Below are 22,848 nucleotides of genomic sequence, written 5' to 3' on the forward strand. Positions count from 1 at the left end.
GAATGCTGCTTTTTCATTGGCTGTAGGTGATGGCCGATGTTATTTTCAGTCAAATTTCACACGGCATGATTTGAATCATTGACAGCTTCAGAAATTTAGCATGCCAAATATCTCACAAGCATCTGCAACTCATGGTGATTCTCTCAGATCGTGTCTTTGATAGTTCACATTGTGTGATTGTTACTGGCGTGCACGAGCACCGATTTGCATGTGACATCAGGCATTTAACTTCGATTTCTCAAAATCTGTCGGCGAGTCAAAATCGGAATCGCAAAGAAACTTTCCAAAAACTTTTCAAGAAACGTTCTGTTTCTTGATCATTTTTCTGCCTGTGGGTTAAATTTGGGGACTCAAGTGACCGACATGTAAGAGAACACATAATTTTTCAAAATAAAAGATTTTTTTCAAAATAAAAGATCGTTCAGATTCAGATGGTAAATAAAATTGAAATAATTAATTATTTCGTGTGCAGCCCAGTACTAGTTGATCCACAGACCGGTACCAATCCGCAGCCTGGTGGTTGAGGGTCACTGCTCTAAGCTACAGATGTCAATTCCAGTTCCTGAAGGGCCGCAGCTTTCCCAACTTTTTTCCCAGCTTCAAGAGCAAAAGCAGACTCCCCAAAAAGTTTGATTTGGTGAGTGGTTTGTAACTGCCAAAACAAATTAAATTCCAAAAGGTTTAAAATGACCTCCTTTCAGTTCATACTTTGCTTTAATTTTAAGCATATCAGGGCCTTTAATCAGAAAATAACTGAAAGAATAATAGTTAAAAAGGTGAACAGACAGATGATTAGTAAAAAACAGACTGAACAATCAAAGAATAGTCATGAATGGCAGATCATTTGTCACAAAAGAGACAGAAAGCTGAAAATACAGACAAATAGACCAACAATTTATCACTAACTTTCATTTATTACTAACTGACAATAACCAAAAAATACAGATAGACCAATTAGTCAGAAAACAGACGGAGAGACCAATAACTAGTTAGGAAACAGACAGATCAACTGACTGATCGACAACTAGTCAGAAAGCACACAGAAAGAACAACAATTTGTTTTCTTTTTTTTAACAACTAGTCAGAAAACAGACATATGGACTGACCAACAATTAGGCAGTCAAAAAAGAGACAGATCAACTCTTAGTACAGACAGACAGAACATTTAGCCTTAAAACTACAGACAAACAATGATCAGTCAAAAAATATAGAGAAAGAGGTAGACATAGTAGTTGGAAAAGACAGGCATACACATACATATTACACACACTTAGTGGTACACAGAGTTGTCTGTGTTTTTCAATGTTGACATTTTTTTGGTTGGTTGACACAAGATATTAATTACAAACACTTCCTTTCCTCAAAAAGACAAAATATGACATGATGCATAAAAAGCTTAACATGAAAAATAAACTCTAATAGTAAGCTTAAACGAAAAAAATCCACGCATTTGCTTACACAAGTCAAAGAGGAAAAGATGGGGAAAAATAAACTGGTGTTCCAAGAAAAAGATAGCGATCTAACAAGTTGACGAATGATAGTAAACTCAAGGCAGTAGCAGCAGCAATAGCATCAACAAACAGAGCAGTTGTGATGTTGAGTTTCTCGTTCCCTTTATGTGGGCCCCCTGAATCCTCTGTCGCCTTGTGTAATCTGAAGACATGATCTCTACCATTCGTCATTATGGAATCTCACCTCTTTCTTTCTTTCTCACACAGAACATAACACATTTTCTGCAGGTGCGGTAAGCTGCCAAGATCAACCCTCAGCTCGCTGCTGGAGTCCACATGCAGTGTAGAGCCGACTGTATTGAGTGCCTCCAAAACAAAGCGGGAGCTTGCTGCAATGTTTAAATTAAAATTAAATTAAAGGATTTGCCCACACTGTTTGCTCTATAATGAGCTAATTGATTTAATTACGACTGTTTCAGGGGATTTTAGATCATTTGCTAACTTATTTATTTAGATATAAAAAGAGATTTTATTTTCACATGAATATCAACAGAGAAATGTTAATTTTCGTATTTGTAGGCACATTTTGGTTTACTATAGTAAAAAAAAACACAGAATAGAACACTCAAAAATTTTTTTTTGCTGCTTGTTCAAAAATACTTAAAACTAACATATTTAAAATTAGCTAAAACAACTAAAATTTTACGTTTTTTTCAGGGGAAGACTTAATTGTTTTTGTGTTCAATTAACTTAACTTAACATAAAACTATTTGGTAAAATTAATCAACTTGTGTTGGGACGTTGTGAAGGAATTATGTGAAACTCACTGTTCTTTTACAATGAAAGATGTGCATACAAATAAAATAAGCATAAAACGTTTTAAAACTTAACACCTTTATCAAAAGAAAATTCTGTAATTTGATTATTTATAAGACCTCACTACCTCATTTTAGCTGTTTAAAATCATCAATTCAATGATAAAAAGCATCAGTCAAATTCAAATAAATCAAAATATCTGTATAGAATAAGCAAATCTAAAAGTTCTAAAGCACACCAGAATATTGTTAGATCAATTCACAATGCGAGTACTTGTACAAATACTACGGGTGTAACAGATCACAAATCTCACGGTTCGGATCACATTATAGTTTTTAAGTCACCGAACAGATCACGTTTTGGATCAGCTAAAAAGGGAGGATACAAATGTTATTTGTTTTCTATTTATTACAAAAACAGTACTGCAAGACACTTTTGGTTTTAATGAACAGAAATTAAAACCTGTAATTTTATTAAAAATAAAATTAAGCAATAGTCAGGTGGATAAAAATGAATTGCAAAATATTCAGTACTGTGTAAAATTCAATGTTATTACTACTGTTTTGTTTATAACGCTAAATGTATAAAGTGTATATTTATTATAAAATGTATATTTAAATGTATTTTACTCTCTTTTTTAATAAATTATTCAATTATTCAATTATAAAACTTCATGCTTCATTGCAAGAAGTATCATTTTTGAAGAATTATTCAGCGATTTTAAATGTTAACCATAAACATCAGTGGTTTTATCTAAGCTATAAATTGTTATCCCAGTACTTAAGTAATATTTGGCTGTTTGTAACTTCATAACTAACGTATATCATCATCATTTTCATTCAAATATATGTTGCATGGGTGTTGAGATCCCAATATTTTAATGATTAATCGTGCAGCTTACACTAAATGCATTAATACAGGCTAAACATGTAGTGACATTAAACACCTACGAAACCCACCACATCCTGAATAACCTACCACAACTTCTTCCGACATCATTATATTTTACACGAAAGCCTAAATGCTTTCATACATGCAATTTGAATGATGCGAGAGGCGATCTCTCAGTGATTGTTACAAATTTAGATTTATTAAATAAATTTTTTCGCGGATCACGTGTGTTCTGAACCGTGGGTTGTGATCTGTACGACCCGTTACACCCCTAACAAATACACACCGAGGTATTGGATCAGTACTCTGTATCAAGCAATACCCTAAGCCCAGGTATCGGAATCATTATCAGGAAAGAAAAAGGTGCATCAGAACATCTCTATTAAAAAAACTTTCAATGAGATCAACCTTTCCAATGAAGGATGTCAGTAATGTGACCATAGAGTAGTTGCATCCAACTGTGACAATGTGCTGTAAATGAGTGGAACACATTTCAGCTTGCAGCAAGAAAGCTGTCAGTTACAGCTGAAAAAAAATACCTACGATCTCTAGTGGGGATTCACTCAGCGGGGTTTTCAGCATTACTTTTTTGTGTAAACCCTTGAACAAAACAAACCATTCAAGCAGCAAACAGCATGGGCTGACATGCAAGTTCACAATAGGAAAAAAAAAGAAAATTTACCCAGAAAATCAATCACAGCCTGCCATTTTAGGATTAAAATAAATGACAAGGGCTTGTTTAGAGGGGGGTTGTATACGGAGGTATTTAGCTTTAAAAATAGGCATCTGGTGTAACTGATGGCCTAAATATCAAAGGCATAATAAAAAGAAAATGATCAAGAGGTGTGGCATAGCAGCGCTGCCAAAACCTCAACTCCTGGAAGAAGTTCAGCTGAATTTCCCAAGCGTGAATGTTTATATAAAAAGGCCTCCTGAAAAGTAGGATTTATTTCTTACAATAACAGTTTTAGTAAAATCAGTTTTAAGATTATTCTAAAGATTATATAAGGGCCATCTGAAAAAATATTGATGCGATATATAATACAATACAATATACTACAATTCAATACAATATAATGTTCCTCAAAAAAAAAAAAACATCACCTGTACTCTCCATGTACTGAGAAGTGTAAACTCACTTGTCATCCATTTTAAAGTACACTATCTATAGAAGTTATACATTACCTAAGATGACTCAAAATGGTGGTGATGTATGCATTTTTTCTGCTGTTAAATCATGCTTCTGATCAATAAACCTGACTTGCAGTTTTCAGAAACACAGTATTCCTTCCTGTTCACATGTGACTCAAACCCGTCACACATCTTTAGTGCAATTGAAACTGAAAATGAGCTTTGTGCAGCTTCCATTCACAAAAGTGAGTTTAACACTTATCTCATTCCCTCTAAAGAATTGTGCAGGTCTGAGATAATTTTTCGATGCTATTTGAGATTGAAAAACAAAGAGCGCTGCAGAAGTGATTCCTAAAACCTGGAAAATAAGTTTGCTTTTCTTACATTAAGTTCAAACTTCTCAGAGCATTTTGTTTTCTGAATGAGTGTTTGGTGTGATCCATGATATAAGGTCTGTGGTAAGTACAAAAGTTAGCCTACAATATTAGCCATGCTTACTATATTACTACCATATTACCAGAGGTAAATCTACACAGAAAAAAATTATTAGTTGGATTGACTAAAGTTAATGTATGTTGGTTGCAAACTATTTATATAGGCTGAATTTAAACAAACAAAATAAATGTAGTAATGTTCAATTTAACTTGTTTGTTTAAATTAAGCCCATATAAATAGTTTGCAACCTCTTTTCTTTAAAAAAAAATCTAATAAATCCAATAAAAAAAATTTCAGTGTACCGGGGGCACAGGATTGTCAAACCATCTGTTTCCTTGATCAATTTACAGCAGGAGTACACATCATTGTAAGGAAAAAAATGCCTGTAATTAATGAAAATAAATCAAATCTAATAAAGCTTATAGTGCAAAAAGAAGTCTTATTAGTATTTTTTTTTTTTTTTGTGAATCATAAAGTTGCAGCATTTGTCAGGGGATGACTTTTGTTTTGTTTTTTTCTCGTAGTAACATTTGGTAACACTGTAGCAATGGCGCCAATCAAAAAGAAGCATGCGGAAATAGTTTATTGAGCATATTTCGTAAGATAACACAAAGATAGTCATATACGAAGGTGTGTTAAACGCCATCAAGACAAGAGAAGATTCACTCTTTTACCACAGATTTGTAAGTAGAATAATAATTAAAACTGCCAGGATGAAGACTGTATATATATATATATATATATATATATATATATATATATATATATATATATATATATATATATATATATATATATATATACATATATATATATACATATATATATATATATATATATATATATATATATAATATATATATATATATATATATATATATATATATATATATATATATACACACATATGAATGCTATTTCGTTAAGTACATTTACATTTGAAGTCACGCTAAACATTCATTAATAAACATGTAGAGAATAAATTCATCTTTCATCTGCTTCAGTCTGAGAATCGATTTCCAGGCTGTGAAAATTATGAGATAAGATGTGAGGGATTTTTTTAATATTTTTTATATTTTTTAATATCTTAATGGCTAAAATTCAAATATAGTTAGTGTTGTTTTGTTTCGTGCAGCAGTAGATACATTTCTTTTTTTTTTGGTGTAACTTTTTATTAAGATTTGGTAGAATCTATAATAATCTATAATCGTTGCATCCCAATACCGCATATTATTGTCAAGAAATAACAGACTTTTTTGCTGAAATCCAGCGTATGAACACACCAAAAGGCTTACTGATCCTAATAATTAGGTGATCAATGCTATTTTTCATCCTAGAGAGCACTGCAATGTTTGCTGTTCTTCCACCTACCATAATAAATCTACTATAAAAGCACACTATCTACAGTAACCACAGAATGAAGAATTGGGTTAGAGGTATTCATTTTTATCTATACTGCTGTAGTACAATCTATTACCACATTCAACTCTCGACAGCTACAAATAGTCTAGCACATGTTACACTTCATCACACTTACTTGTTAACAAACTGATAAAAGATTTATAGACGCATCCCATATCCAATTCCCATCCAATGTGATTCTATGATGCTGGGCTCCACCTCCGGTCTTTAAACCAAATGCATTCTGTACACCATTTCCAATGCAAAAAAATATACCAGCACATGCAGAGAACAAAAAGGGCAACCAGGAGGAAGTGACTGAGACCAGAATTAAAGGCTGTCTGAGATTTAAGGCTGTTAATTAGTGTAAAGTGTGGTTTTAAAAAAAAAACACCTCTCAAGACTCTGTTCTAATAAAAGGCAGAATATACTTTTGTTTCACATGCCTGCTACTAGTGTTATCACGATCCTGGATTCTGGATTTCTAACTAACAATAACTTAACTAACGATACAATACCTTGAAAAATATTGATATTCAATATCTAATTTTCGATAGTGAGAAAAAAAAATCATTAGGCGTATTTAGTTTTAGATTTTTATCAAAAAATTCAATCTTCCCTTATATTCTAAGTAGAACAACAGATATCTTAATATTATTATCTTTAAGCTTTATAAATTATTTAGCAGAACTACTGAATATCAATTGTGAGTGGTAGATCATTTATTTCCATTTATTTAATAAACTGACATATTTATTTATTTTGGCAAAATGGTGGTGCAGTGAAGATCGCTGTCGCCTCACAGCAAGACGGTCGCTGGTTTTGGTCCAAAAACATGTGCTGTAGGTGAATTGGGTAAGCTAAGTTGTCCGTAGTGTATGTCTGTAAGTCCTGGTCCTCCAGGAGGTTGAGCTAACAACTCACCTCATAAAAACTTGATGTTACGAAACACCAAAATGGTGTGGCGTGGTGTGGAAGTATTTTTTATTTTATGTGTAATCAATACACATACATGCCGCTATATTAAACACTTGCATTTCTGTTTACTATAGCTTTTTGTGTGTGCATTGTCCTGCTTGTTTATCTGTATCAACTCTCTGCAAGTGACGAGATAGAGCAAGATAGTAAAGACAGTATTGATACTAACCAAAAGCAAGATCGTATAAATTTTGTATCAATATTTTTGACAACCCTACCTGCCTCAAGGGTTGGGTCGATAGACAATGTTATTGTCCATCGCCAATGGCGAATAGACATCACGATGCGTAGCTGGCTTCGCAATACTCCACCCAGCCTCCGTCACAACAGCAATTCGTTTACGAAAAATACACACTTAGGCCCCATTTACACTAATACGTCTTAAAATGGTGTTTTAGAATGAAAACAACCTATGTCCACACTAGCCTTTCTGAAAAGCCCTCCTTCCACACTATACCACTGAAAACACACATCACATGACCAAACACAGCATATGCACGCGTCCGAGCTCAAGCAGTCAGCAGAGCAGGTGCTTTGAGCACAAAACCCCAGAGAGCAGTGCACATCAGACAGTTTATCAAGAATGTACTGCTGGATCACGCCTCACTATAGTTACTAAAGGTGTCTAAACTTGTCTCTATCTAACAACTCTTCATACAGCATCAGTATGCCTACACTGCTTCAATCTTTCACTTTCACAATTGTGCTTAGTAATTTTAGTGAAAACCTCAGATACTGTTGGTTTGTTCCTGTTGGTTGTGCACCTTTTTTTACCAACCACATTTGTAGTTGCCACTATAAGGACACCAATCACTCGGCCTATTCATGCCAGAGTCCTGTGGAAAAAGTCACTGACAGGAAGTAATTCATCTGTAACTTATCTTTATTTATTTATGATTTGGTTATGGGTAAATCAAAGACCATGCGGGTCAGCTAGTTGAAATTGTAGGCTACAAATTATTAATTCATTCTGAATTAATTAATTATTCATAAATAATTAATTTGCCGCCTACAGCACAATACCATCGTCCATCGCGATGTTTCACATTAGACATTATACGATGCCAAATTGGTCAACATCCCCCAACTCTACCTGCCACCATTTTCAGTTGTATTTTTATAGGGAGAACCTGATAGTTTTTGTGTGGCCAGATTTCCGCCGAAGTCCCTGGCCCTCATTGACATGGGAACCACACAAACAAACCAATAACAGAAACAAAAGACAAAATAGATCAAATGCAGTCAGGAGCTGAACTGCAGTAAGATGACAATGGAAGTCAGAGAAAGCTTTTTGTATATTACAAACCAAGAGAAGCTACCAAACAAACCTATGCGAGTGTGTGTGTATCTTTATGCGCGCAGGTCTGTGTGCTTGTGTGGCCAACGTTATCTCAAAGGGTCCAGGGTAGAGGTGGGTGACGTTCACGGGTGATCCTATTGAGTAGTGATAAATTCATGTTCCACAACACAGTGGTTGTGTTTATCAGAAGTGAAGCCACGCTGCTTCCTGCAAATGTTTTAGACCAAAGTCAAAGTTCAGTTTCAGCATCTGCCACTACACATCTGCTGGGAAAGCAGTCAAAGAGAGAGGTTAACATGCATTTCTTGTACCACAGCCATGAATTATATAATAGAGGACACATAGCAATAGTAAGGCAATGTTTCGGCTAAAAAACAGTAAGTATCTTTAAAAAGCAGAAAATTGTACTAAAATTGTATTTAAATACTTCTGCACTTGAAATAAACACACAGCAACACAAAACGGAGCTCGTTCTGCATACTTTCAAATACAGAAATACAATGAGACTATATGAATGAAGTGTTAAAGCTTGAATGTCGAGCAGTTTATAGACACTTATATATATATATATATATATATATATATATATATATATATATATATATATATATATATATATATATATATATATATATATATAATTTCCAGAAGCAATGGCTAACAAAATACATGTGGTTGGAGTACAATGTTATGCTAATAATAAATGATCCGCACACAAACTTTTTTTTTTTTTGATTGCTGCCTGTCAGTTGATCAGCCGGCAATGGGGTGTTTCCAGATATTACTACAAACAAGAGCCGTCCCTAAAGAAATGCACCAAAATTAGTTTAAATTTTGTATTTTGCAAATAGTATTTGGAATCGCTAACAATAAATGTCATCTTTCCACTTTATTAATGCACTAATTACTTTATTCACACTGTTACATACAGTAAAAATCAAGTCCAATGACATTACACTTATAATTAGATCTAGCAACATGGCAGGTCAGAGGCTGCAGTCATGCCCCAAACTCATTCTCTCAGCCTTTGTGTAGCAGCAGCTGAAAGTCAGAGGCATAAATTTATTCAGTGATAAACCAGCATGTCTAAATTAACAGACTGATTCATTAACAAAAAAGGTTGTTTTATATTATTATAGAAAAAGTACAAAACCAAATTGTAAGTTGGTGTGTGGCCGAATGAGAAAGTGAGTTGCACCAGTGCAGCCGGTGGGAAGAAAGAGTCTAGAGCTTGGATAAGTGTTCACACACTCAACATATATGACTGTCAATGCTTTGTGCACTTTACTGAAGGATTACAGACAGGGAGGCATCTTAAAGCTGCGTCTATCAGCTGATCTGTCAGCAGACTGGTTATACATCTGCTCATAGACGGATCCGTTTACAGATGTGGCTTTCAAATGATCCCATGTACATGTATCTGTGCAAGAATTTGGTGAGGAGCGTCAAGCAATGATCAATGAAGCCAATCTCAGTTATATCGGTTGAGTGCGTGAACTCAATGGGCAACTTTAACACCGACCATCCATAATCTGTTAACATTAGTTTATGTACTACGAACCAACATAAATTATACTAATTTCGCACTATTTTATCTGTTTTGTTTGTTTTCAATAGATACCTGTTTTATAAATAAGCAGTAGACAATATCAATTTGGGATGCTGAAAACACTAAAAGGTTTGCAATTGCGCTTCAAATTCCAAGGTTTTAAAAAGTTTTATTTTTTACATATTCATTTAAACTACAAAAATAGGATTTTGTGGCAGTGATTACACAATGTGCATGTGATTATTAGTAAACCAAAGCAATTACAGGACTGTGTTTGTGTATTAGTGCATGTGAGTAGTTTTTATTTACAAAGTGATATCACCAACTAACGACCTGTCATGCATAATTTTTTAGTTGTTTACGATGATCCGTGTGATCAATGATCACTTTTAGAACATTTGTATCGAAACGTATCATGAATGAAAAGGACAAAAACTATTTAACTTTCAGTACATTGTTGAAAGCCCACCCTTAAAAACAGTAAATATTGTAAGAGTAAATATATATGATCTTATGATAAAAGTGCAGGGCATTATCCATCAAATATCATGTAGTACAGCAGGGGTTCTCAAACTTTTCAGCCCGGGACCCCCAAAATAACAATGCCAATGACTAGCGACCCCCACTATTTTCGTAAGTGGTTATAATCATACAAACGTTGCACACAACACTCACACAAACCAATCAGCCTATATAAACACAAGCATATTGACAACACAAAAAAGTGCAACAGTCCCATATCATTTTTATTATTATTATTTTATATTTACCGCATCTAATTAGACTGGTGGGCACAATATTTAAGTTACATCCTAAGTCTTTTCTTGGTTTAATTTTGGAGACTGCCACTTACACATCATACTCCATGTTTAGTGTCCTGTATGTATTTTAAATGTATGTGAGTGCTGTAACGGTGTCAGAAAGTTTAGCTAGTGCTGTAAAATCTGGAGCACTGATGCTATTGCTTTGTCATTAATCTAATGTTGCAACCAATGTAAAAAACAACAACAACAACAACAACAAAAACCAAAGGCTGATGGCTTTTTGTTTGGATACAGTATTTTTTAATGTAACTATTTTTATCTTCTGTAGGTTATGGATTAACAAAAAGTTTATTCAAATTTATTAGATTTTTTAAATCACCAAGCAACTCCATCTCATTGTCCCGCGACCCCCCAGGGGGTCCCGACCCCCACTTTGAGTACATAGCTGAAAGTTGTTTTTTTTTTACAGTATTTTACAAAATAATACAATCTTAAGCGATAACATTGGTTGATGTTTTACAAAAAGAACTTATCGGCTTTCTAGTGTGTGTGTGTTTTAGATAAAACTTCATGACACACACACAGGGTGAGAGACAACACGCTGTGATAAACGACAGGTCACAGCCTCGACACGTGCGCTTTCTGCTACTTACACTAGAAATGAATTGATACCGCAGCACAGAAACACAAACGACAAGCTTTTCAGTAAATGCTTCACCTTCACGTATAATCAAATGTGTAAATGAGGTGTAAAACAGGATGACTGACTAATATAGGTTGGGTGTGATGTGACAACAATATGCAAGTCAAAAATATAATAATCAAGACATCTTGACAGATGCAAAGGATTAAAAAGCATTCAGGAATTGCCAAGTGGCTGATAGGTTTATAGAAGCAGCCACGAGCTAACCATGCTCATATTGTAAACCCATCACTGTTAGACTGACAAACCTCACGACCATTTAAATTACACAGCATGCTTTTTTGAGTGTCTGCTCTAGCACCGTATTGCTTAGGATAACAGCTACAGCTGTAAAGCCCTCACTTAAGGTCACTGCTCATTTTCACTGTGCATTCGGTAATGTTGACCTATATAGCATGAGGCCACGGTATGGCGGGCTGCTAGGAGAGGGGCCAGGGAAGGTCACTTCCTCCCCATTAAAAACTCATCAGGATCCGACACAACAAGCCAAGCTACTGTTGGACAATGACTGAACTTCACCTTTGCATAGCTTATAGCTAAAACCTAGCAAGACAGGCTCACTTAACAATGAAAAAGTACAACAGTCACAAGTGAAAATGAGAGCACCCTGTCTTGTATACTATTAGATTTCAATAACAAATGATACATAAAGTAATCATATATGACTTACAGGACGTATGTAGAATTCAGATCTGTAAAGTAACTCAGCATTTAGATAAACTTCTGTTTAGAAATATTATAAACAATCTTTTTAATCAATCAACAATTATTTATTCTGCATACATTAACATGCTTAATGTATGATAAATGAAAATATTAGTTCTGTGTGATAAATTGCGGTGTATGCTTTATTTTAAATAATGAAACATTATTTAACCAAAAAACATGTAATATTAATTCACACTCGCATAAATTAGTAAATGCAATTAGAAAAAATAATTTATTTTGCCATTATAGTTCAAGCTGCAGCTGCATATTCCCTGAAACCATTCAAAACTAGTTACTTGATTAGGATTAGTATTATTAAAACAGTTTTCCCTTTTTGAATTAGTCCGAACATAATTAAATTTCACTTTAAAGAGTGACTTTTAATGATGCACTTGGCAAATGAAAAATTGTCAATGTAATTAAATCAAAGAAATAATGAAATCTGTAATAACATTCTGGAAAACAAGAAAAAAGCAGGTCAAAGTTCATACAGCAAAACCACTTTCACACAACACCTCCACCTTTGAATAAACTATAAACATCAATTAAAACACACACATGAATCTGCAGTTTGTGGTGAATCCCGCATACTCAACTTAACTCGAACTTTTCAATCACGAAGTGAACTTCTATAGAATACACCAAGTGCACACTTATTTTCAATTTCTTTGAATTCTCAACTTATTTACCTCTTGGTAAAGTATCACCAATACACTTGTTAGATGAATATATTGGTAAAATACACCTGAAGTGAACCCATCATCTCAAAAAAGCGCGTGTCAGCTTCAGTAAAGTGTGTGTGTGTGTGTGTGTGTGTGTGTGTGTGTGTGTGTGTGTGTGTGTGTGTGTGTGTGTGTGTGTGTGTGTGTGTGTGTGTGTGTAGCAGGCAGGCACATACTGTACGCGGGGCTACAATGTGTGTGTTGGTACAGTATGTGCTTGCTACAAAAGTAGGCCCTACATACAGCAAGACTCTCCTCGCCGGCAACCTGTGCAATGTCAGCCGCAACCAACGTGCAAAAAGCCCGCGTGCACTAAAGCCTGTGCTGTCCTGCAGCGAGGGGCAAAGGGAATGAATCGTTTTAGCTTTAGGAGCGCTGACCTGTCAAAACGTCCTGCTAGCGTGCACTGGAATTAGCCTCGTATGGCAGGAGAAACACGAGCGAATGTTGCATAAGCGCGAGCAGTATATAAACGCGAACAGTGCGCGACTCACCGACTGGATGTTTGGCGGGGTTTTGGGGAGATCGCGGGGATCCTGCCAGTGGTAGATAAGTGAAAACGTCCTGCTTCGTGTATCCAGTGCAAGTGTGGAGAGACACTAGTGCACACAGTCAGCCGATCCCACCGCAGCGTGCCTTCAAACTACTGTTTCCTCCTCCCAAAGACCTCCGTTTGCTCTTTAGGACGTGCACTGAGATCTCGGTGGTGGGTTTTCCCCTTAGTTTTAGGGGAGAAAAGTCCTCTGCCTTGCCCCGTGCTGCCACGACAGGGATTTGAAATGAAGAGAAATACTACTATCGCTCCTCCCTCCCCAGTTTCACTCATGTACAGTACCACAGGGAGCGTATAAAACAATTTAATAAAACGATCTACCGCTCTCTACAGGACTAACACTGTAAAATACTTAGAAGACTGCATTCATTCACTCTCTCTCTCTCTCTCTCTCTCTCTCTCTCTCTCTCTCTCTCTCTCTCTCTCTCTCTCTCTCTCTCTCTCTCTCTCTACTGTCACATGAGGGGAATGACAGCACGGGAGTCTGATCATCTCTGTTGGTCTGTTGTTGGCTATATATATATATATATATATATATATATATATATATATATATATATATATAATTCCCAGTGTATGTGTGTGTTTGGTAAAAGAAAAAATAATAATAAATAATAATAATAAAAACAAAAAGAAAACTAAACAAAAAAATCTGAAAATAAACTGTTTTGTTCAATGACAATGTAATGACTCAAGGAAATGTACTGAACTACTGAAATGTGTGTAATTCCTTGGCTGTGTTTTGGATCATTGTCTTGCCAAATTATGGAAGAGTCTAGAACAGATTCTCAAACAATGTCAGGATATTAATCAATTTAGAAAGTTGTATAAATAATAATTATTAAAGAAGTATAAAGATGAATAGAAGTGAGTGATTGAAAAAGAAATAAAATGAAAAAGGTATGATGAAATTTTAATTATTTTCTGTTTGGAAACATATAATCAATGTACTCATGTACTCATTATGTACTCATTAAAGGTATAAAGTGTTCAAGGTTTAAGTCTGTTTAATACATAAGAATGTTGCTCTTTTCGTTTTTAAACAAAAGTAATTGTTGGTGTTTTTATTTGTTTCATCTACTACTGATGTTGCTGAAGACGTTGCCTGTTTCTCCTCCACTTCGCACAAAGGATCCTGCTGATCTGTCTCTGTAGTTTCAGGTCCTACTTACACTCAGTAACATAGACCCTACTCATACTCACAAAGCTAAATAAATTAAAGGAATAGTAAACCCATAAGTTAAAATTTCAGTCATCATTTACTCGTCCTTTACTTATCTAAAACATGTTTGGGTTTCTTTCTACTGTAAAGACTAAAGAAGATATTTTGAAGAAACCTGTAACCATGACAACCATAATACTTGTCTTTCTTACTATGGAATTCAAGGGCTACAGGATTTTAGCATGCGTTTTTGTGTGTGTGTGTGTGTGTGTGTGTGTGTGTGTGTGTGTGTGTGTGTGTGTGTGTGTGTGTGTGTGTGTGTGTGTGTGTGTGTGTGTGTGTGTGTGTGTGTGTGCAACGGGAGAAAGAAACCCATGAAGGTTTGAAACCACTTGAAGGAGAGTAAATAGTGAGTAAATTTTCATTTTTAGATGAACTATCCCTTTAAATGAAACAGTGAGAACGTTTTGCACTCTAGCTAAATATTCTCAGTTACCTGATTGCAGAATTTAATTGCATTCTAATGGGGGAGGGGAATAATCAATCATAAAGCAAAACGAGACCTTTGAGCAAATAAGTGAAGGGCAAATTGATTTATTAGAGAACTGAATATTCATAAGCATAAATACCCAGAAGCAAACCAACCCTGAGCAAACAGCATCTTCAGGAATGCAACAGCATTTTGAAACAAGCTTGATAAACAATGAAAACTGCTTTATTTACTGATAAATTGCTGTAATCATTTCATTTTCTATATGCAGAAAACAGTTCTTGAACATGTGTAAATGTAAGTCATGAACAATATAAAGTTTGATATTTAAATAAAAGTGTTTTGCTACAAATAAAAAATTAGCAATCTATTTTAATTTAAAAATAGAAGTTGAAATATTCAATGTTGTGTTATAAAAAGAGCTGGGGACATGACTATATTGATTGATTATGCAAGCCATAATTGATGATGAACCTTTTCAATTATTAGACAAATAATGTACACATGGTATGGTGAGGCAGGATGCATTCTTTTCTTAATAATTCATTATTGAAAAGATGATTCAAATTTGTCCCCTGAAATGTTGATTATCATTTGTTTTTTGAATAACTATCATTTGGTTATACTTATGGAAGCTATAAGAATTTTAAAACAAATACTTTTACATTTTTTGAAACTTGGAACATGATAAAAGTGTGAAGGATCTTCTCCCAGTTAGGATGTGTTTTTTTTTTTTATGACAAAACCTTTTACCTTTTTTTTATACGGATGTTGATGGTTAAATTGGCTTTATTTCCCTCATTTTTGTTCTTAAAAGAATTAAATATTAGCACAAGGCAGCACATTCATTCAGGAGATCACTGACAGATAACAATCTTCTGCTCAGAAAGCACTCAGTGTTCCATTCAATTTCCAATCCACACTCTTTCTATTACCTTTTGCTATCAAGTGACAGTGCTTGACCTAAACCCCATATATCATAATGTAAATCTGAAAGTACTGCTTAGTTTTGCCAAGCACTTTTGTTAAAGCGAACAAAAATGACTTACGCTGACAATATGTTATGTTAAAGTTGATATGTTGATAAAGTAAACACTGTATGTTGTTGTCACCGACTCGGTCCCAGTCATTCCCCTCGCTGGCCAGCAGAGGTCACCATCACCGGACTTCTAACCATTACATCATCCTCAAATACTGATTGCAAGACACCTGCAGCACATTCCACTGATGACCCACGCACACATATAAGCAGCCCATACACTTACTCCAGTGTGAAGTCTTGTTCTGCCCTTGCCGACATTGCATGATCTCCCTGTTATTACTTGGACTGTCCCTCGACCTTGCCTTGCCTGCCGCCTGCCTTGAACCTTGCCTTGTACCTTGACTTTGATCCACAAAGCCTGCCCCGAACCCAACCTGGTATCTCGCCTTTGACCCACGCCGCCTGTCTCTGGCCCCGTTTACACTAGTGCGTTTTAGTTTTAAAACGGCGTTGTAGAATGAAAACGATCCGCGTCCACACTCGCGTTTTACCCAGCGTTTCTGAACAGCTCTCCGTCCACATCAAAACGCTGAAAACGCACATCACGTGACCACACACACACTCTCGGGCAAGCGCTCCAGCATTTCTACCCAGATGAGAGCTCTGCTTGTCGGACTGCTCATCAAGCATCTCCCGCTGGATCTAATCCCACTATATTTGCTGAACGTGATATTTCATTCATGTTGTTGTCTTTATCTAACGACATAGGCCAATTCCCTGACTTTGGTCATTGGAATCTATTAAGTTACTTGTTCACGGGTAACATGTTTTGGTTAAGCGCAAAGATAAGTTAATGATTAATCCAGGTACATTGAATGATCGCTTGCCTTTATTTCCTACAATGTATAAACTTATTGTATGTTATACTTTTATAATTATCGATTATTAAAACTGATGTTCAGCAAAAGAGAGGGTGCGTTTCGTATTTTCACTGAAATTGAAAGGAAACAGTTGTTATTGGCTCCGTTTTGTTATAAATGTCCACACAGTGAAGATGACGCTCATATATGCAGCACGACGCCTCAACATTTCTGCTGTCTGTTAAGTTGCTAATATTAAAATAAAAACAGGCAGTTCCTTAAATCATGTTTACATTTTATTGTTGAGAAAGTGAAACAACGTAGCCAAGGTGATGTGAATGAAGTAAAAAAAGTACACTGTTCCCTTTGAAGATTTACCTGTGTCCTCGGTATGTTTTCCATATCAAACTGAGAAGGGGGAGACTGCAGCCTTGATCAAACTTGCGAAGTCTTGACTTACAAGAAGAGGATGCAGGACTGAACTGTGTGTGGGCTACTTAATATTGAGGAAAAGCCCCAATCAGATAGGCGAACGTTTGCAGCCCCGCCTCCGTTTTCAGATGTCTCCGTCTTTCCCCATCCATACTGAGACGGAGCAGCAGCGTTTTAGAATGAAAACGGCCTTTCCAGCGTTTTCAAAAAGCTCTGTTTTCGGCGCTCGAGAACTCCGGCGTAGTGTGGACGGATGGCGTAACCGTAGCAAAACTTATGCGTTTTCAAACTAAAACGCACTAGTGTAAACGGGGCCTCTGACCCATGGCTGCTATCACACTCTTTGACAGTCAGCTGCCAGCCCTTCGACCCAATATAACTACGTTTGATGTGAGTTCGCACACTAGTGCTTTCTGTGTGATTGTGATTAAACTGTGTTTAATAAATATACTGCAAATGGATCCCTCTGTGTCAGACTCCTCGTTACAGTTGTTTAGTCTTTAAAATTCTTTAAGTTAAGTTAATCATAAGCTATTCAACTTCACATAAAATATTAGAAATGTTTAAAATGATAAACACATGGGTAAAAAATAAGCACACTTTGTTGCTTTTTTATTATATGCTATTTTTCCAGTTATTCTTTTTTTTAATTCTCATAATATACAGTACATTTCAATAACAACAGCTTCTCACAGGGTCTGAAACATTTTGATTAAGGATCCATCTAACTAAACTCTGCTTTACTGATAGCATGCTCTGATAGGTGTCACTGACTCGGTCCCAGTCATTCCCCTCGCTGGCCAGCAGAGGCCGCCATCTCCGGACTTCTAGCATTACATCATCCACTTACACTGATCGTGCACACCTGGTTCAGATTCCAGTTGACGACCCACGTACCCTTTATAAGCCGCACTCAAACATTCAGTCAGTGCGAAGTCTTGTTTCAGCCCCGGCCAGCATTACTGAGCGTGATATCCTGCCTGATCTCCTGTGCATTACTCCAGCCCGTTTTCTGATTCTGCTTTGCCTTCTGCCTGCCCACGACCCAAGCCTGATACAAGGACTCTGATACTCAATGCCTGCCCTCGACCCAAGCCTGATACACGGACTCTGAATCGCGCCGCCTGCCTTTGACCCATGCCTGGTAAATCACTCTGTGTCTGTCTGCCGCCAGCCTTGAGACCATTGTTGCTACTGTTGATGTGTGTTTGCACCTTTGTGCATATTGAATGTTTGAGTAAGAGAGTGATTAATAAATACTGCATAATGAATCCCTCCGTGTCAGTCTCCTCGTTACAATAGGTCAGATGGCCTTGAAATTGTTGGCAATTTCCTGTAGAATTTACAGTGACTCATTGGCAGGAGTTCAACAGTAACTTACTGCAAATCAGTTACAGCAAAAATACTGTATATTTACAACACTATTTATTTAGCTGTGTATATATATTGACAATTGTATGTATAAAATATACAGCAATTTTTACAGTGCAACTTGAAAATACAGTAACATGCTGCATAACTGCCCTACATTAGAACTCAGTTCATATTACAGTTAAATATGGTGTAATTTACAAAAATGTTTAACAGTGTAGCTCACACAAATATAAGTACCTTTCCATTTTAAACTGGCTAAATTTAATTTAAATAAATCACTATTATATATCCCCATGACCTAAGTTCAACTTGAATGCTGTTCAATGGTGGTCCTTCTGTGTCCAAAAAATATGAAAGACATTTAAAGTTTTTTTTTTTTTTTTTTTTTTTTTTTTTTTTTTTTTTTTTTTTTTTAACACTGATAGCTATTACCGTTAGCAGCTCTGTTTGTTATCCAAGTTAGTAACTTTTAAAAAGGAGGTGGGGTTTACCGATAGGTCAATTACACAGTGATGCCGTTGGCATTACAGGAGCCCAATGTCAGGGTTTTCTCAGTATGGTTTATTTGTTGTTTGGTGACCTGCCTCTCCTATTGTGTGTGTTTTTTTTTTTTTTTTTTTTTTTTTTTTTTTTTTTTTTTTTTTGAGTGAGTGTAGTGAGCAAGTGAGTGTAGTTTCTTTTCTTTTTTTTCTTTTTCTTTTTCTTTTTGTCTGTGTCTCTTTGCTGTAGGCAGGTTTTGTAGACTCTCTTGCTCATGTGTCATGTTGACATTTGGATCCTGTTAGCTTAATAGTGAGATTTTGTTGAAAATAACCAAAATTGTTGGTGTTTCCCTGCTATCTAGTGTTACTTTAATACTGAAACTACAGCGAAATGAATGTTTTTCAGGTTTGCTGAAATGTTTAGTGTAGTGACCAATCGGTTACTGTTCTGCTATGGGACAGAAGATGTGATTTCATGGGATAATGCAACACATGATGACATGAGGAAGAGATGCATTCATGACTATTAGACTACATGAATATATATTTACATTGCACTAACACCTTACATTGCAGCCTATTTTAGTCATAATAAATGATATGATATCATGCTGTAAACTGCCAATTCACATGTTATTTATAACTGGCACTGACCCTGCTTAGGTTTACATTTATACGGTGTAATTTAGCCTACTCCACAGGAACTACTAAATATAATGAATGAAATATAACAGACTAGGTAGTCCTTTTCCTCCTTTATTTTACAATGAGGCAAGTAATTGTGTCATATTTTCTTCTATAGTGCATTTTACAATGTAGAACAGTGTCAAAGCAGCTTTACATGAAGATTTCAGATTCAAGAACATTTTATTAATCAGGCAGAAAGCAGAGTGGTGGTAGAGTGCTGATGTAGTTCTAGTTCAATCAATTCCACCTAGTGGAGAACAAACCTGGGGAGAAACCAGGCTCAGTCACGGGACTAACTCTCCTCTGGCCAATCTACTGTACAGTACATCATGTTTCTACATCCATAATCATGACATGAAGTACTATTAAAACTAAAATTATAGTTATAAATTAACACATTCTTGATAAGAAACTTTATTTTAACTGGCTTTAAATTAATGCTGTATATTAAATCCCAAATATTGTATACATGTGGTGTTCCAGTGATTTACAAAGTTTTTTTTGTGTGATTAATTTATATTTATTGAATACTAATATTGAAGTTCTCTATTCATTTTCAGCTAATTGAATTTATTTTGTATATGTGTGTGTGTGTGTGTGTGTGTGTGTGTGTGTGTGTGTGTGTGTGTGTGTGTGTGTGTGTGTGTGTGTGTGTGTGTGTGTGTGTGTGTGTGTGTGTGTGTGTGTGTGTGTGTGTGTGTGTTGTAAGACAGAGAGAATATGAATGTGTGCAAAGGTTTGTAGGTGTTTGAAGATTGAAGATACACCTAACACATCGTTCAAAACAGGTCAAATCAAGGACACACAAAAACGCAGTCTACTAAGGATTCTTCAGTTTGAGATGTCCTTCAGAGATTAATGATGAGGCAGTGGCAGACTAGAATTACAACCTTTCTGAATGCGTCTTTCCAATTGATGTGCTCTGTCTATTTATCTCTTGGTACCTGATTATTGCTTCAGGTTCCCACTTATTACTCTTCTGGTTCACCATCCTAATTGTTTTTGTGTATTTTCTGCCCAGCCATCATGTCCCTATAACACTCAAATCATTACCCTTTTCAAGTGTGACTCTAGAGTCTTCATCCTTTCGAGGTACATGTAATCAGTATTGGGGGTAACGCGTTATAAGTAACATGCATTAAGTAATAGTATTTATTTTCCAAAGTAACGAGTAATAAAACGCATTATTTTAAAAAACAAGCAATATTTTTAATTTACTTTAAAAATTTACCTCTAGTTACTTTTTACCTTGCTTAATTGGCTTTAAAAAAACATATTGCGGAATAAAAATGACCTTAGTCAGGTTGAATTACACGCTCAAGAGTGTGCTGTGAGAGAACAGACAGTCGACTCGCACTCATCATCATCATCATCAGGACTTCTTTTTAACAGCCCGATGAGTCTGTGTACTGTCCTAGTAACTGAATATCTAAGGATATAAATTTATTTTGTGACAGAGGGAGTATTCGCTATGGTTTGCTTAAGTAAATTCTAACATTTCATGACAAATCCGCTTAATGAACTGGTTTGACCTGTTCACATCCAGTTAAAACAGACAATACATTTGTGAATCGCCCATTTGCCATTGAATGGCAAGGTCAGAATGGCAGGCCGGAGACTTATATTTTTGCAATAGATTCCTGTTATTTTAGACTCATCAAAGAAAAGAAGTGAATTGTTGTTAAGTGTAGATTTTGTGTAAGTAAAACTCCTGACAACTGCAAGAAACATGCAAAAAACTGAATGCAAAGCACTACACCCTCTTCCTTGTATGTTTGTTTTCATCATTTGACCTTCCCTATGTGCTCCTTTGGTCTAGTTCACTTCTAGCTCACTTCTACCAATGTCTTACCCCCATATACAATCAGTTCAATCATCCTCTGTGTATTTATAGTCCCAGTGTGTCATTCAGTCTTCATCCGGTATTCTCTCTATGTTGAAGCTTGTTTTTACCAGACAGTGTTTTCACCCCATGTCATTACTTTGTTCTTTCATGTAAGTGTTCATCAATAAATCTACTGTACGTATTTCATACTCCTGCGATCCTGTGCCTTCTTGAAGTGAACTTAGGCATTACAGCACCCCACCTCCAGTTAAACAACAAATGATTAACATCAGTTCACATTCTCCAGGTAAAAAAGTTAATTCAACTAAACTTAAAGTTATTGCTTTAATTGTTGAGGAGATATATATATATATATATATATATATATATATATATATATATATATATATATATATATATATATATATATATATATATATCAACACTGTTGATAGAAACTTTGAAATCTGATTTGCTTAATAAATTATTTCTTGTCAATACTCTAATTAAACATTATAGCAGTTTTTATCTCAATAGACAGTGAATTTACGTAACTAATAACACAAAACATTCAAAAGTATCAAACACATTACATGCTGTCATTAATCTGTGTATACAGCATTTATAGCTCTGGGCTCAGAAAGTTGTGAAAATATAATATTTTCTACATTTGTTTAAATGGAAATGAAGGTTTAGGTAAACTGTTGGTTGTTAAATGCAGAGCTTCTCAATAAAAAAAGTGAAGAAATACCTGCAAGTTCTGAAAATGATCAAAAGTCAACCAGGTAAAGAAAATTAATGCAAAAGTAACTCAAAAGTAATATATAACGCATTGCTTTTCATAAACATTTTGGGGGGAATAACTCAATATTGTAATGCACTACTTTCAAAAGGAACTTTCCCTAACACTGCATGTAACGTGGACTTTCTTTTAGGGCGCAGGAAATGTTATTGTTTTTTGTTTTTTTTAACACGTAAATCAAACCCTTGAGTTTAATTATTGTAGAAATTGGGGTTAAATGCAGACATTGACACCAGCAGAGTGCATTCTGCAAATTTGTTATAAAACCACATACTATAGGTTTGTGCAAGACTAAAATAAATGATGACAGTTTTTTTCTTATGGAAAATAGAGCGTCTTTGATCTTTGAA

At 35.4% G+C, this 22,848-nt stretch overlaps 1 protein-coding gene across 2 annotated transcripts in view; it reads right to left on the bottom strand.

Moving 5' to 3' along the window:
• The window catches only part of thrab (thyroid hormone receptor alpha b), a 250,974-nt gene extending 237,328 nt beyond the window's left edge, over positions 1–13,646 (bottom strand). For both annotated transcript variants that reach the window (XM_087276190.1, XM_087276187.1), the window contains exon 1: positions 13,344–13,646. The gene's annotated coding sequence lies outside the window, so the exon portion shown is untranslated. The remainder of the gene's footprint in view (positions 1–13,343) is intronic.
• Between the last annotated feature and the right edge of the window lie 9,202 nt (positions 13,647–22,848).

Source organism: Danio rerio, chromosome 12 (genome assembly GCF_052040795.2).
Source record: "Danio rerio strain M-AB ecotype USA chromosome 12, GRCz13ab, whole genome shotgun sequence".
Lineage (NCBI taxonomy): Eukaryota > Metazoa > Chordata > Actinopteri > Cypriniformes > Danionidae > Danio > Danio rerio.